A 13456-nucleotide genomic window follows, 5' to 3' on the forward strand; every position below is an offset into this window, starting at 1 on the left:
ATATGATCAACATGTACAAATATATAAGAGGTCCATACAGTGTACTTGGTGTTGAGTTATTCACTTTACGGTCAACACTGAGGACAAGGGGGCACTCTTTACGTCTAGAGGAAAAGAGATTTCACCTCCAAATACGGAAAGGTTTTTTCACAGTAAGAGCTGTGAAAATGTGGAACAGACTCCCTCCAGAGGTGGTTCTGGCCAGCTCAGTAGATTGCTTTAAGAAAGGCCTGGATTCTTTCCTAAATGTACATAAAATAACTGAGTACTAAGATTTGTAGGTAAAGTTGATCCAGGGTAAATCCGATTGCCTCTCGGGGGATCAGGAAGGAATTTTTTCCCCTGCTGTAGCAAATTGGATCATGCTCTGCTGGGGTTTTTTGCCTTCCTCTGGATCAACTGTGGGTATGGAGTTGGGTGTATGGGATTGTATTGTGTTTTTTATTTTGTTTGTTTATTTTTTTTGTGGTTGAACTGGATGGACTTGTGTCTTTTTTCAACCTGACTAACTATGTAACTATGTAACTATATGTAGTTTGAAGTTCAGCAAGTCATCTTCACCACATCTAGATGCCTAAATGCATTGAGTTGCTGCCATGTTATTGGCTAATTAGCAATCTGTGTTACTAATTACTTGAACAGTATATATATTGTGTATATATACTGTATATAAAAATGTGACTTGAACTCTTTTGAGTTTGAATAGATGAGTATTCTAATGATCATGCAGGATGCAGCATTTGAATAAATACAAAACAACCAGCTATCCTTACAATTTATTTCCATAGGCAAGTATCCCGAGAGTTCATTGTTATAAATAAGCTAGAATCTATAGCAGAAGAATCATTCAGTTCTGTTCCATAGACCATTAAATACTGGGCATGCTAAAGGATAGGAATTATGACGAATAAGATCTCTTGTTTGAGTGATTCACTTTGCATACAAACACCCACTGCTAGAAAAATCTGTTTTCTCGGCTGGAAATGTGAATTATACATACAATGATTCACGTCCTGAAACGTTTCCATATTCAATATGTACTGTTATTTCTATTTCTACCAGTTCTGCTACCAACGTGAAATATGTGCTAAAGATGCATTCTTCCTACATGTGGATACATGTCCACATATAGTTAATGCATATTAGAGATCTTTACTGTACATTAAGTATAGTAATTACTTTTGTTGAATCTGTGTAATGTGTTCGAGAATCTGTTGCATCTGCTTTAAAAATATTAGTGGATATACCTTTTTTGCTTTCCCAACCAACTACCCTTTTTACTGCCTAGTTGCAGAACAAATCATATGCGAAAATAATTAATGCATTGCTGTAGTAAGGCAGCTTGATGTACAGTTGAAATACATACTGTATATGGTGGTATATCTATTAAAAGGTTATATACTGTATTTATTGCCGTATAACACACTTTTTCACCCTGAAAATCGGGTTCAAATAGCGTGTGGGTGTTATACGCCGATACCTACATTTTAGCTGCCTCGGAGGGGACAGGTGAGAGGGGCAGGATGAGCGCCGTCAGATCACATACAGTGAGAATCTCCTGTTTACTTGGTGGCCTCTGTAATAGAAAGTCCTGTCTCCTGGGCTGCCATTGGACCACTGTTTTGTCTATCATAGGAGATTCTCACTGTATGTAATCTGTTGGTGCTTGTCCCTCCCCCTCTCTGTCCCCTCCAAGGCTGCAGATGGGTATCAATCAGGCTGCACTGATGGCAATGTTGAGGCTGCTCCATTGAGGGCAATGGTGAGACTGGTGCATTGATGGCAATGGTGAGGCTGCTGCATTGATGGCAATGATGAGGCTGCTTCATTAAAGGCAATGGTGAGACTGCTCCATTGAAGGCAATGGTGAGACTGCTGCATTGGTGGCAATGGTGAGACTGCTGCATTGATGGCAATGGTGAGACTGCTGCATTGATGGCAATGGTGAAGCTGCTGCATTGATGGCAATGGTGAAGCTGCTGCATTGATGGCAATGGTGAGGCTGCTGCATTGATGGCAATGGTGAGGCTGCTGCATTGATGGCAATGGTAAGGCTGCTGCGTTGATGGCACTTATGAGGCTGCATTGATGTGGACTGGTGAGGCTGCATCAATGGCAAGTGTGGGGCTGCAGATAGGCATTGATCAGGCTGCATATGGGCACTGACCCTTATTTTTCTTAAAAGTTCCTTATTTAAAAAAAAATCCTGAAACTTCCCTCTTAAAGTGAAGGTGCGTGTTATACGCTGATAAATACGGCAATTATGTGCAGTCTGTTTGTAGTTCAGGCAGCACAACCTTTTCCATGACCACCATTGTAGCTTGGTTTGATAAAGAACACACCCCCAGTCTGATGCTCTTTCATACTATCAACAAATAGGAGAGGGCTGCCTTTAGATACATCTAGTGGTGTAGAGGAGAAAAGGAGAAGAGATGGATCCACTGGTCAGAGGCTGACACAGACAGGACAAGGAAGGGGGTCCACCATTTTGATGTAATTAGGCTGTTTTGCTGCTAGTTCTTGCAGCCTTGATTTCTGGTGAGTGGGGTGGTTGGTTGTAACTATACACCGGAAGATTTGGCTTATTATTGGATAAGGTAGTGGATGTTACAAGATCATTTTATTTGTCACTTCTTGCACTGGGATGAACTTTGATGCAGAAGATGCAATGTTTATATCACATATTGTTTTATTTTAAACTTGTTTTCACATGTAATAGCATACACTTATTGTTATTGTTTATTTTATATATGTAAGAATCTTATTGATGGAAGGGTGACGTTATAGGTGCTGGGAGAACTTTTTACACTTACTGTAATTAAACAAATGTGATCAAAGAAGTCTTTCTTGAGAGTTGAGCATTCTGCACATGTGTATAAACAACAACTGTTTCATACATTTATTAGGTCTTAAAAGATTGGATAGATAAACTAGAATAGTGAAAAAAAGGGGGAATGGTAACTGCGCCAACCCTGCAATATATTATTAGTGTAGTGCTACTGTGCAAATAATAGTAGTATTAATAGTGAACCAAACTTTAGAGCAAGCAACAATCTATCTGTGCACATGGACATGTACCCTAGGAAGTAAATCACCCAAAATCAATACAAGAAAATACTAATATATATATATATATATATATATATATATATATATATATATATATATATATATATATATATATATATATATATATATATATATATATAAAGAAAAAGATCATATAAGAATCATTAGAATGTGCTCATAACAAAGTCCCATAACATAATTGCTAACACGTATAAATCATTAGAATGTGCTCATAACACAGTCCCCGTGAACCTCTTCAAAGGTATTTGGTATAATCCTTGTGTGTGTAACTCCGTGCTGAAAAGAAGTAGCTGCTAATCCACAAATTTGTGCTACCACCACCAACTTCCGAAGTGGGCACTCACCAGAACTAGGTTGTATTAATCCCTTTGATTTATCTTAAGGTTAATCACTCCACACCCAGGAACCAATCTGCAGTTTGTTCAACCGATATGCCAATATTCATCTCATGGATTTCCTTATTAGTATTTCTTAAGCTCTCAAAAAAGGAAAGAACCGATCATTGCACAATATATTGAGCTTTTTATTATAAAAGTATAAATAAACAGTGTTATTAATGCTCACTCACATTTTTAAGTGCCTCCAGACCGGTCTTCCCAACAGTACTATGTAAAGACACTGTAACAAGACCCTTGCTCGCTCGGTTCCACTCTCCCAACACTCCTCTGCTAATATTGGATCAGATTGCAGATCGCAACGTCTGATGGTTCGGCCATCCAATGCTCCGGAATTCGAACTACAACTATGTGCCGTTCGAATCCATTTGTGATAGCTCAGAACAAACACCAGGCAGGCTGTATGTAAGTTCAAACAGGAATCTCTTTTATTGGCTGCACACAACACAGTTTTATACATAGCAGTTTGAACACCCTGCCCCAACAACCACTTTCCTATTGGTCTATTGTAAAGTACATTGTAGTTCTAAATTAGGTCCTCTTGGCCATGCAAATGAGGACTTGAAACAGGGTCAGCAGGGATTGGTCCGATAGTTTGAATAGGAGGACTGCTATGTGTAATGGCACAGAAGCCCCAGGGGGTAATTAAAGTACATAAACAAACAGTTAAACACAGAACAATGCTTTTCTTCCAGACCATGGGGCCGTCTGGAAGGGGGGTTAGCCTTAAGACAGGGCAGAAGACCCACCACTGTGTAACAGATTCAAAGGAGAAATACTTCAGTATTCCCAGGTTCATGACAGACACTCTGCAGCGTATGAGTCCCCGTGGCTGGCATGCGCTCCAAGCCTCGGTTCCATGTGGGTCAGCAGCAGGAAGTGACGTGTGACGTTTACCCAGAAACCTACGCATTTCCCAGTATATCTTGCATCATCTGCAGAGTGTCTTTACATAGTACTGCTGGAAAGACTTGGTGCCCGTCTGGTGTTTATTTATACTTTTATAATAAAAAGCTCAATATATTGCGCAATGATTGGTTCTTTGCTTTTTAGGAGAGCTTGAGAAATACTAACAATGAGATAAATATTGGCATATCGGTTGAACAAACGGCAGGTTGGTTGCTAGGTATGGAGTGTTTAACCCTAAGATAAATCAAATGAGTTTATGCAACCTAGTTCTGGTGAGTGCCCAGTTTAGTTGGTGGTGGTACCACAAATTGGTGGGTTAGAAGCTACTTCTTTTCAGCATGAAGTTACACGCATGAGGATTATACCAAATACATTTGAAGAGGTTCCCGGGGACTTTTTTATGAGTACATATGAGTACATTCTAATGATTCTTATATGATCTTTTTCTTTATATATATATATATATATATATATATATATATATATATATATATACAGGGCTCAAAATTTAAAGTCCTGAGCTACTAGCCAGGCCTCAAGAGTTACTCGCCACCAGTTGCCCCACCTAATTCATACACTGCCCTGCACCTAATTGCACCCGTAAACACGCCCTCGTAGATTATCTCATGGAATGACAATGTTTTATGCAGAATCAAGTTACAAAATTAAATATTACCAACAACAACTTTAACAAAATGGGACAGGGCACTGGGGGCAGACCAGAGGGACAGGGCACTGGGGGCAGGGCACTAGAACTGGGTCCCTTCCCCATTATCTTGCTGTCTCCTCTGCAACTCCCATTCATCCTCTCTCTCGCTCCCATTCATCTCATCATCAGGAGCCTGTGTGTGCGGCTCCACGCTTGCATGTCCCCACTTCCCCCTTTTATTCAGGCTGGCAGAGAGGAGAGGAGCTGCAGCACAGCGGGAGGGAGTACAATCCAGCGCTGAGATCCACACAACTGCACAGCCATTGACACCATAGCACAGCGCACAGCACACATTGAGACCAGTCTGTTCTCAGTGCTCAGGCTAAACTGTTGGACACTTACATAGAGCACAAGGAGAAGAAAACTGCACAAACTAGAAGGCTGCCGCTGTCATGTCAGGGCAACTTTCAGTAAGCGCTGCACCAGAGTGGTAATTTTCGCAATCCTCCACCTGACTCATTACTTCCTGCTCCCTGCTCTCTGCTCTCCAGCTACATTGGTCGGGGCCCGGGGGAGGGGGGCAGGCTCAGAGAGGTCATACTGTTAGGTCCCATGGCTTAATGAGAATTGTAAGGAGAGCACCTGTGTACTGCTCTGCCTGTGCGCGGCTCACCAGACTACTTTTGCTGAGCATGCACCTTTCCTCTTCCGCCGCCAATCTCATCGGGACTCTAAGTGTAGGCACAGATTGGAGGGAGATTGGTCATGCAGCCCTGTCATCACTCGCCCCCAGCTTAAATCCACTCGCCAAATGCTAGTAGGCGAGTGGACATTTTGAGGGCTGTATATATATATATATATATATATATATATATATAGAGAGAGAGAGAGAGAGAGAGAGATCTATATATATATATATATATATATATATATATATATATATATATATATATATATATATATATATATATATATATATTTTAGTATTTTCTTGTATTGATTTTGGGTGATTTACTTCCTAGGGTACATGTCCGTGTGCACAGGGAGATTGTTGCTTGCTCTACAGTTTGGTTCACTATAAATACTACTATTATTTGCACAGTAGCACTACACTAATAATATATTGCAGGGTTGGCACAGTTACCATTCCCCCTTTTTTTCACAATTTGAATACCCTCCAGCATTGGTGGTGTACACTGTACTGCAGCAGACCCATAATAATTAATAATTAATAACTAGAAGGATAAAGGTTGACACATACCCTTTTTTTCTACACACAGATAAACTAGAATGTTCATTACTGCATCCTGGACTATGAGATAATTTTCTAGGTTTAAGGCTTTCACGTAACAGAACTAGGAATAGACACCACAAGAAAAGCCACTTTTATTGTGTGAGTGTCTTTCTAACCTGGTAATTCACTGTGCAACAAGAGTAGATTAACTAACACAGTAGAGAAAGGTTCACTTAGCAAAGTGAATAAGGTGAAGCTGTGTTACCTTCCTTCCTTTGGGTGGGGTTCACACTATTGCAAATTTGGATGCAGGTTTCCCCACTTCCAATTCACATGTCAGGAGCCTGTGACCGGCTCTCAATGGAGCCGGTTCACACAGCTCCGAAATGGCTGCGGAGTGAATTGCACAGGAGTCCTGTGTGTCTTCTGGTCATTTCAGGTCTAAATTCAGCCAAAAATTTGGACCAAAATTGGACCTGAAACTGTGAAAAGGGACACACTGGACCCCTGCTGTTAGCAGCCCCACACGGAAATGTGAACCCAGCCTTAATCATGTGTAAGCAAAAAGTATGATTGAAGTGAACCCAACTTCCCAAAGTTTACAAAACTCAGTGAACATTTGTTTTTGTGAAAGGAACAGTATTTAATTTTTAGTACATAAACAGAGATTTGAAAACGGCTGTAAACATCAATAATATGTTGTAAACATTATATTGCCTACCAGAATTGTGTCAGGATTCAGCAGCAGAGATGGTCAGATCTGTGTGGTTACACTAAGGAAACTAAGACCAGACTAGATATAATTTAAGCAAGTTTATTTACAGTGAAACAAAAATTCATCCAAACTCAGCAAACATGGAAATACAGGTGAACTGCAACTCAAAGACAAAATACCTAACATGCTAACTATATTACAATATATACAAAATTAGGAACAGAGATCACAGAGTAAAACCGAACATGCAAGGAATGAGGGGACTAGGACTGGGATCAGGAACAAGGGGAACAGGTACCAGGCAGCAGGGTATGGATGAAGAGCAAGAGCAAAATCAGGATCAGGACATAGGTGAAAGGCAATAGCAGAATGGAATCAGGCTCAGGATTTAACAGCAAGCAACCATCTGACTGGCAGGCAAAACACTGAAGTTAGGCTGCTTTCACATTGAGGCGTGCAGCCGCGGTGACGGTATAGCCGTGCTATTTGTAGCGTGGCTATACCGTCGTATTTACCGCGATATTCGGGCGCTAGCGGTGAGGTTTTAACCCCCGCTAGCGGCCAAAAAAGGGTTAATACGGCGGTATTACCGCACTTTCCCATTAATTTCAATGGGAAGGCGCGGTATAGGAGCGGTGAACACACCGCTCCTATACCGCGGTAAAGATGCGACTAGCAGGACTTTTGGAGCGCTCCTGCTAGCGCACCGCTTCAATGTGAAAGCCTTCGGGTTTTCACATTGAACACTACAGGGCAGGTTTTTTCATGCGGTATAGCAGCGCTATTTTTAGCGATGTACCGCATGAAAAACGCCTCAATGTGAAAGGGGCCTAAGAGGCACTAGTAGAGGAGGAACTAGATACCTTCCCAGCAACCAGCACCAGGTGGGATCTGATTACTTGAATCTGGTGGCTGCTGAGGGTCACCCACTGGTGGTCATTGGAAGTACAACCCTCCCTCCACCCAAGGAACCACAGTGCTGCCAGCAGGTGACCCAGGTCCCGACAAGTAGACAACATATCTACATAGGAGATATATTTTTATTTATTGGTAGCTGTTATAACAAGGTTACCTGGGGTGGGATAGATGAGAGGGTTGGGATGGGTGGAATTGTTTGTAACTAAATCTATAAAAGACTCATATACTGTAGGACAGTCTCAACATTCAGTTACTATGTGATGAACACGCCCCATGAAGTAAACAAAAACACTTTCTTTAGTTAACCAGACTGACTCAAAGTAAGACTAGGAGTGGACAATTATGAGCTTTTATATCATCAGTGACAATGCTGATAGCAACACTGGCTGCAACATCTTCCATTTGCACTGTACTGCAGGTAGGCACAGCCTGCATGAGAGTGGTAACACTGCTCCAAATTTAGTTGCAGCATCATTGATACCTTATCATAGGAAGCTGCATATGATGGACTTCACTGACAAGCTCAATTGTTTTTTAATTTTTTATAAAACATCATATTTCTACTTTAATGTTGCAACTCAGCACCGGGATAAAAGCAGTTTGTACATTTCAGTACCTAGTATCAATGCTTGGATTATACCATGATGAGGTCTGGATGTGATGACCTTTAGAGTGGTTATGTTCAGTCCTTTTCCTTTTGGTGTTTTAATTTTGCCATTTTAATTTGACACCATGATACCAATCCAAAAGTTTTACATCTCTGCTGTGGAACAAAGTTGTTACGGGCTTGCTGCAGAAGAGTCACACAGTCTACATGACAGCTTAGAAACTATAATGAATTCTTATATCACTAACTTCTATTTTAGCCTGTCAAGCTTTTAATTACTAAAAAACAACCCAGCTTCTCATTCCCAACTTCAATGCAACACATTTAAATATCAAGCATTATGGAATGTATGTATCTTACACAATATTTAATAGCACTTTATATACAAAATATGCAATCTGTTATTATACAAAGAAGCAATATAAATGGACTTTATATTCATTTTATCCTAATGGCCAGGTTGCTTGGAAACATTAGATGTTTTAAGTGCTTACAAGCACTTAGTTTTAAAATTGTTAGTCATATTGCCAAATGCACAAGCTCTTCAGTTTATGAGCAAAATAGGTTTTTATTTAAACAAAAAGCATAGGAATCTATGTAGTTAGAACATACAATCTATTAGCTGATGTGTGTGCTATCCTTTTGATGTTATCATACCATGCAATTAAAAGAAAAACTATAAATATTGTAGTGGATACTTTTTAATCTTCTTTTTGTTTCATTTGGATTATTTTGCTTGTCAGAAATTAATTTACAGTGTTTAAAATGCTTTGCAACAAATTTAGATATTACATTTATGGAGGAAAAAAGTTCAAAACTCAGTTCATTAATAATTCAAGTTGTATTAATGGTGTTGCAATCAGTTCAAGATATTCCGTTGAGAGTTATTTAAAACATGTGAATTTTCATTTTGAGTACTTGGTTTAAAAAGATGTAGCATAATGTTGGATAAATGACCTACCCAGAGTTGTAAAGAAATCTTTCTATCAGTTAAATGTAATGCTCATTTCAGTGACACTGAAAACTATTGTGAATGGAATTTGATGGTAATAATGGTATTTTGTGTTCAATGATTGCCATTATTCAGTTTGCATTATTTTCTTTATAAACAGTCAGTGGCATATTCGGATAATATCTTAGTGGTTCAATATCTTGGACAGTGATTGGAGTCTGGTCACCAATAGTTTAGGCAACTGCTAAGGCAATTATGGTCCTTTAGTGGCTTAGATAGAGATAGTGTTAGGATTTTGTTGGATGTTAATGTTAGGGTCAGGTTTTTTTTTTGTGTTTCAACATTGTCATAGGTAAAGTTTGGGGGTTAATGTGAATTTTATTTGTTAGGTCAAGGGCTGAGAACACAAGTTAAATCTAGGGAAAAGTTAAGTGGTAGGTGTTAATTGTAAGGCTTAATTTAGGGGTGAAGGGTGTATATGTTTTAGGGTAATATTAAGTGTTAGGGTCACATTAGGAATTAGATGTAGAGTATTTGCCGTCTAACTACTGATGCTGGGCTTTCAAGACTACCAACTAACACATCAGTGATTATTACAAGCCAAAGACAAATAAAAAGGCACTGGATGTCCCTTATATGTTTTATTTTGTATTTTATGTGCCTTTAATAATCACAATCACAAAATCTGTGTGCACTGGCACTGAACTATGCACACTTAGTGAGCTGCACTTTTCTGAATCATACACATTAGTTGGAAGATGTCAAAGCTTGAATTATTCAATTTAATTTTACCTTGGAGTCCATGGCACACACTCTGTGTTAATGGAATTAAAAGTTCATGCTTTTTTATAGCTGGTTATCCTACAGTAAACATACAACTTTAATTTAAAATGGTGTCTGGTAGTCCATTCCCTTGATAATCCCTTGCCCACACAATATTGGTTTTCATTTCATGCTGAATGTCAATTTTAAACCTTTAAGTTCTGAGCTGATGTGATTTATTTATTTCTTTCATATTAGTTGCTTGGTTCATCAGTAGTAATAAATTGTTTTGAATAGGCCAAAACTATTATCACTTCAGCCATATACATATACAAACCAGGCATTTTGTCATTAAAGGGGTTGTAAAGGTTTGTCTTTTATTTTCTAAATGGGTTCCTCTAAGCTAGTGCATTGTTGGTTCACTTACCTTGTCCTTCCATTTTCTCTTTGAAATGTTTTTTTTTTCTTTGTTTGAATTTCTCACTTCCTGTTCCTCCTCAGTAAGCTTTCCACCATCATCCGAGCGGTGGAAAGTCATTTAGAACAGCTTACTGAACACCTTACAGAGGAGAAACAGGAAGTGAGAAATTCAGACAAAGAAAACAAAGAAAAAACATTTAGAAGGGAAATCAAAGAACAAGGTAAGTGAACCAACAATGCACAAGCTTAAAGGAACCATTTTAGAAAATAAAAAATGAACCTTTACAACCCCTTTAAAAAACAATACTAAAAAAAATATATAGTGAAAATCATGTAGCTAGCATATGATGAAGTACAGTCTGGATTGCTATAGCTAAGCTCAGGAAGCTTTGCATAAAGTAACATCTGGTGAGGCTACCCAACTTTGAACCATCATTTAAAGATGACCAGCTATAGAAATCCTTTTATTTTTGCTGTTTTGAAATATGACAGCTATTAACTTAAATGTTTAGCATGAGGACTTTTATTATGTAAAAAAAATGTGAATTTGGTTTTATGGCTCAAGCTACTGGAACATATGGCCCCGCTGTTTTATAAAGTTGAGTCTTATGCCTATAGTATTAGTATTCATATGTTTACTTATCCACATGTGGAAAAAAAAGCTCTAGAAGTTTCAAGTTGCTAATGTTTAACATGTTCTACCAGTGTACAAGTTGAACTGTTAATGAGGAAAATAAGTGGGAAGAAGTATCTTGCCGATAATGTAATCTTTTCTGCTTCTTGAATAAACAGGGTACAGAATGTATTAATGTGCATAACGATAAAAATTGTACTTCAGAGTATGTTAAAAACAAATAAAACACATGTTAGCTTAACCACTTTCGAACCGCCCGCTGTCGCTGTCGTTATATATCGGTACTTTTAAGAGGAATATTGTTATGGCAGCAGCTAGCTACCATAACCCCAGTATCTTCTTCTTTGGTGAATGGTCTGCTTTCATGGTCTCTGCGGCAGATTTGGTTCCCTCCACCGATTATCAGAGCCGCTGGCAGTGGCGGAGGCGATCGTGTCCTGTCTCCTGTTAGGTATGGAGATAAGTGAGGGGCTAAGCTAAGTAAACATTCACTTTGCAAAGTTAACACTCCATTAGTAATCTACCACCAAGTTTTTTATTGACTGAAAGGCCTCCAGAACTTGCAGAGTGCGATTAAAGTGGAAAATAATGCTGTAGCCTAATATTTAAGGAATTGTAGTCCTTTCATTCATTTCTGTTTACAAGTAGATGAATTTGATATTATGTATACAAATTTTAATAGATATTCATGAGTACTAATAAAATTTTGAGCAGTTATACCTGGCACAGAGCGTGCCACCTTGACAGTTATACAGTCCTAAGACACTGCCTTGCAATTAGGAGCAACGCTATAAGCCTGCCATGTTCACAGCTTCAGTTGACCATTGGGTTGCTTATCAGGTCTATCAGATAGGCAACCCTATGGCCCATTGGAGGAGCTTCCACAGCAGTCGGAAAATGCTCCTGTAAAATGTAATGTTGTGGCATAGCGTTGTCAGCCTGCAATCGGAAGTGTTGTTACTTTTACTGGCAAGATCTCCATGTAAGAAAGCTTGGAATTGATGCAAAAAATGGTTTTGCTTAAGAAAGCTGTATATTGGCATGATGCCAAACATCCATGAAAAAAAAAAAAAGATTTTGAGTTTTTGTAAAACCATTGTTGTGAAAGTTTAGGTTACAAAACATGTAGGTGTACCAGAATCATTACTGCAGCTAGCTCAGAATGGGCTGATTTCTCACTAACCCCACTGTTTTTAAACCTATTGTTATAGGCAAAAGTGCTCTCCGCTAAAATGCTTGTAGACAAGCTAGCTGTTATAGGCAAAAGTGTTCTCCGCTAAAATGCCACCAGACAAGCTAGCTGTTTTCCCCATATCTAGTGGATCGCAAATGCAGCCAACCTGTTTTGATGATACCTGGAATCTGCAGACCCATATTTATGGGTCTGCAGATTCTAGATGAAGAATGTAATAATAAAAATGTACACATACAGATATATAACATGTATAATAAATAGTCTTATTAAAATATATGGAAATATTAGTGCAGCTCGGTACTTTTAGGGTGTAATGGAGTATATATCCTATTACATTTAAATACTGACAATTTCAAGGACTTTCAGTCACCTTTAAAAAACGTATTTCATTATGTTTGATGTGTGCTGATTCATACCAGCACTTGCTTTTTTGATATTCTACTTCTCCTCTAAGCATGCAATTGAAAGTGCACTTAAGCCGTTCATTGAGCAATAGCAATAACTGCTTATGACATTAAGTGGTCAGTTTGCTACACATATGGACAGTTCCAAGCCACCACAAGTTTCCATGTAATTGGACAAAGGCTTGGCTGTCTTTAAATGTCACTGCTTCAACTCACTATCAATGGCTCTCGATAATCAATTTTCTTGGTTGGTCTAAACACTGACATTTATGGAAAATTACAATGGCAAACGTCTTATGTAATAATTCTACAAATCATCAATCATCAAGAGAGCATGTACCCAAAAGAACATAAGAGAGAGAGTAATGCACAGAATGTTAGTATTCCCAACAAATGTTACGCCTTACTTGTATGCGCAAGATCCACTGAACTCTTTCAAATGCACATTTGCAACTGTAAAATTGAATCCTGAATGAATGAACACAAAGCATTCATTAGCACATTAACGTGCATCAGTGCTTGGTTTTTGATTCAAAACCAAATTTACTTACTCCCATAGATTTATTACGAAA

The 13456-nt window shown here is 38.7% G+C and overlaps 1 protein-coding gene across 4 annotated transcripts in view; it reads left to right on the forward strand.

Annotated features, from left to right (window-relative positions):
• The window catches only part of NLGN1 (neuroligin 1), a 910902-nt gene that overhangs the window by 654705 nt on the left and 242741 nt on the right, over nt 1-13456 (forward strand). The window lies entirely within an intron of this gene.

This window comes from Rana temporaria, chromosome 4 (assembly GCF_905171775.1).
Source record: "Rana temporaria chromosome 4, aRanTem1.1, whole genome shotgun sequence".
NCBI lineage: Eukaryota > Metazoa > Chordata > Amphibia > Anura > Ranidae > Rana > Rana temporaria.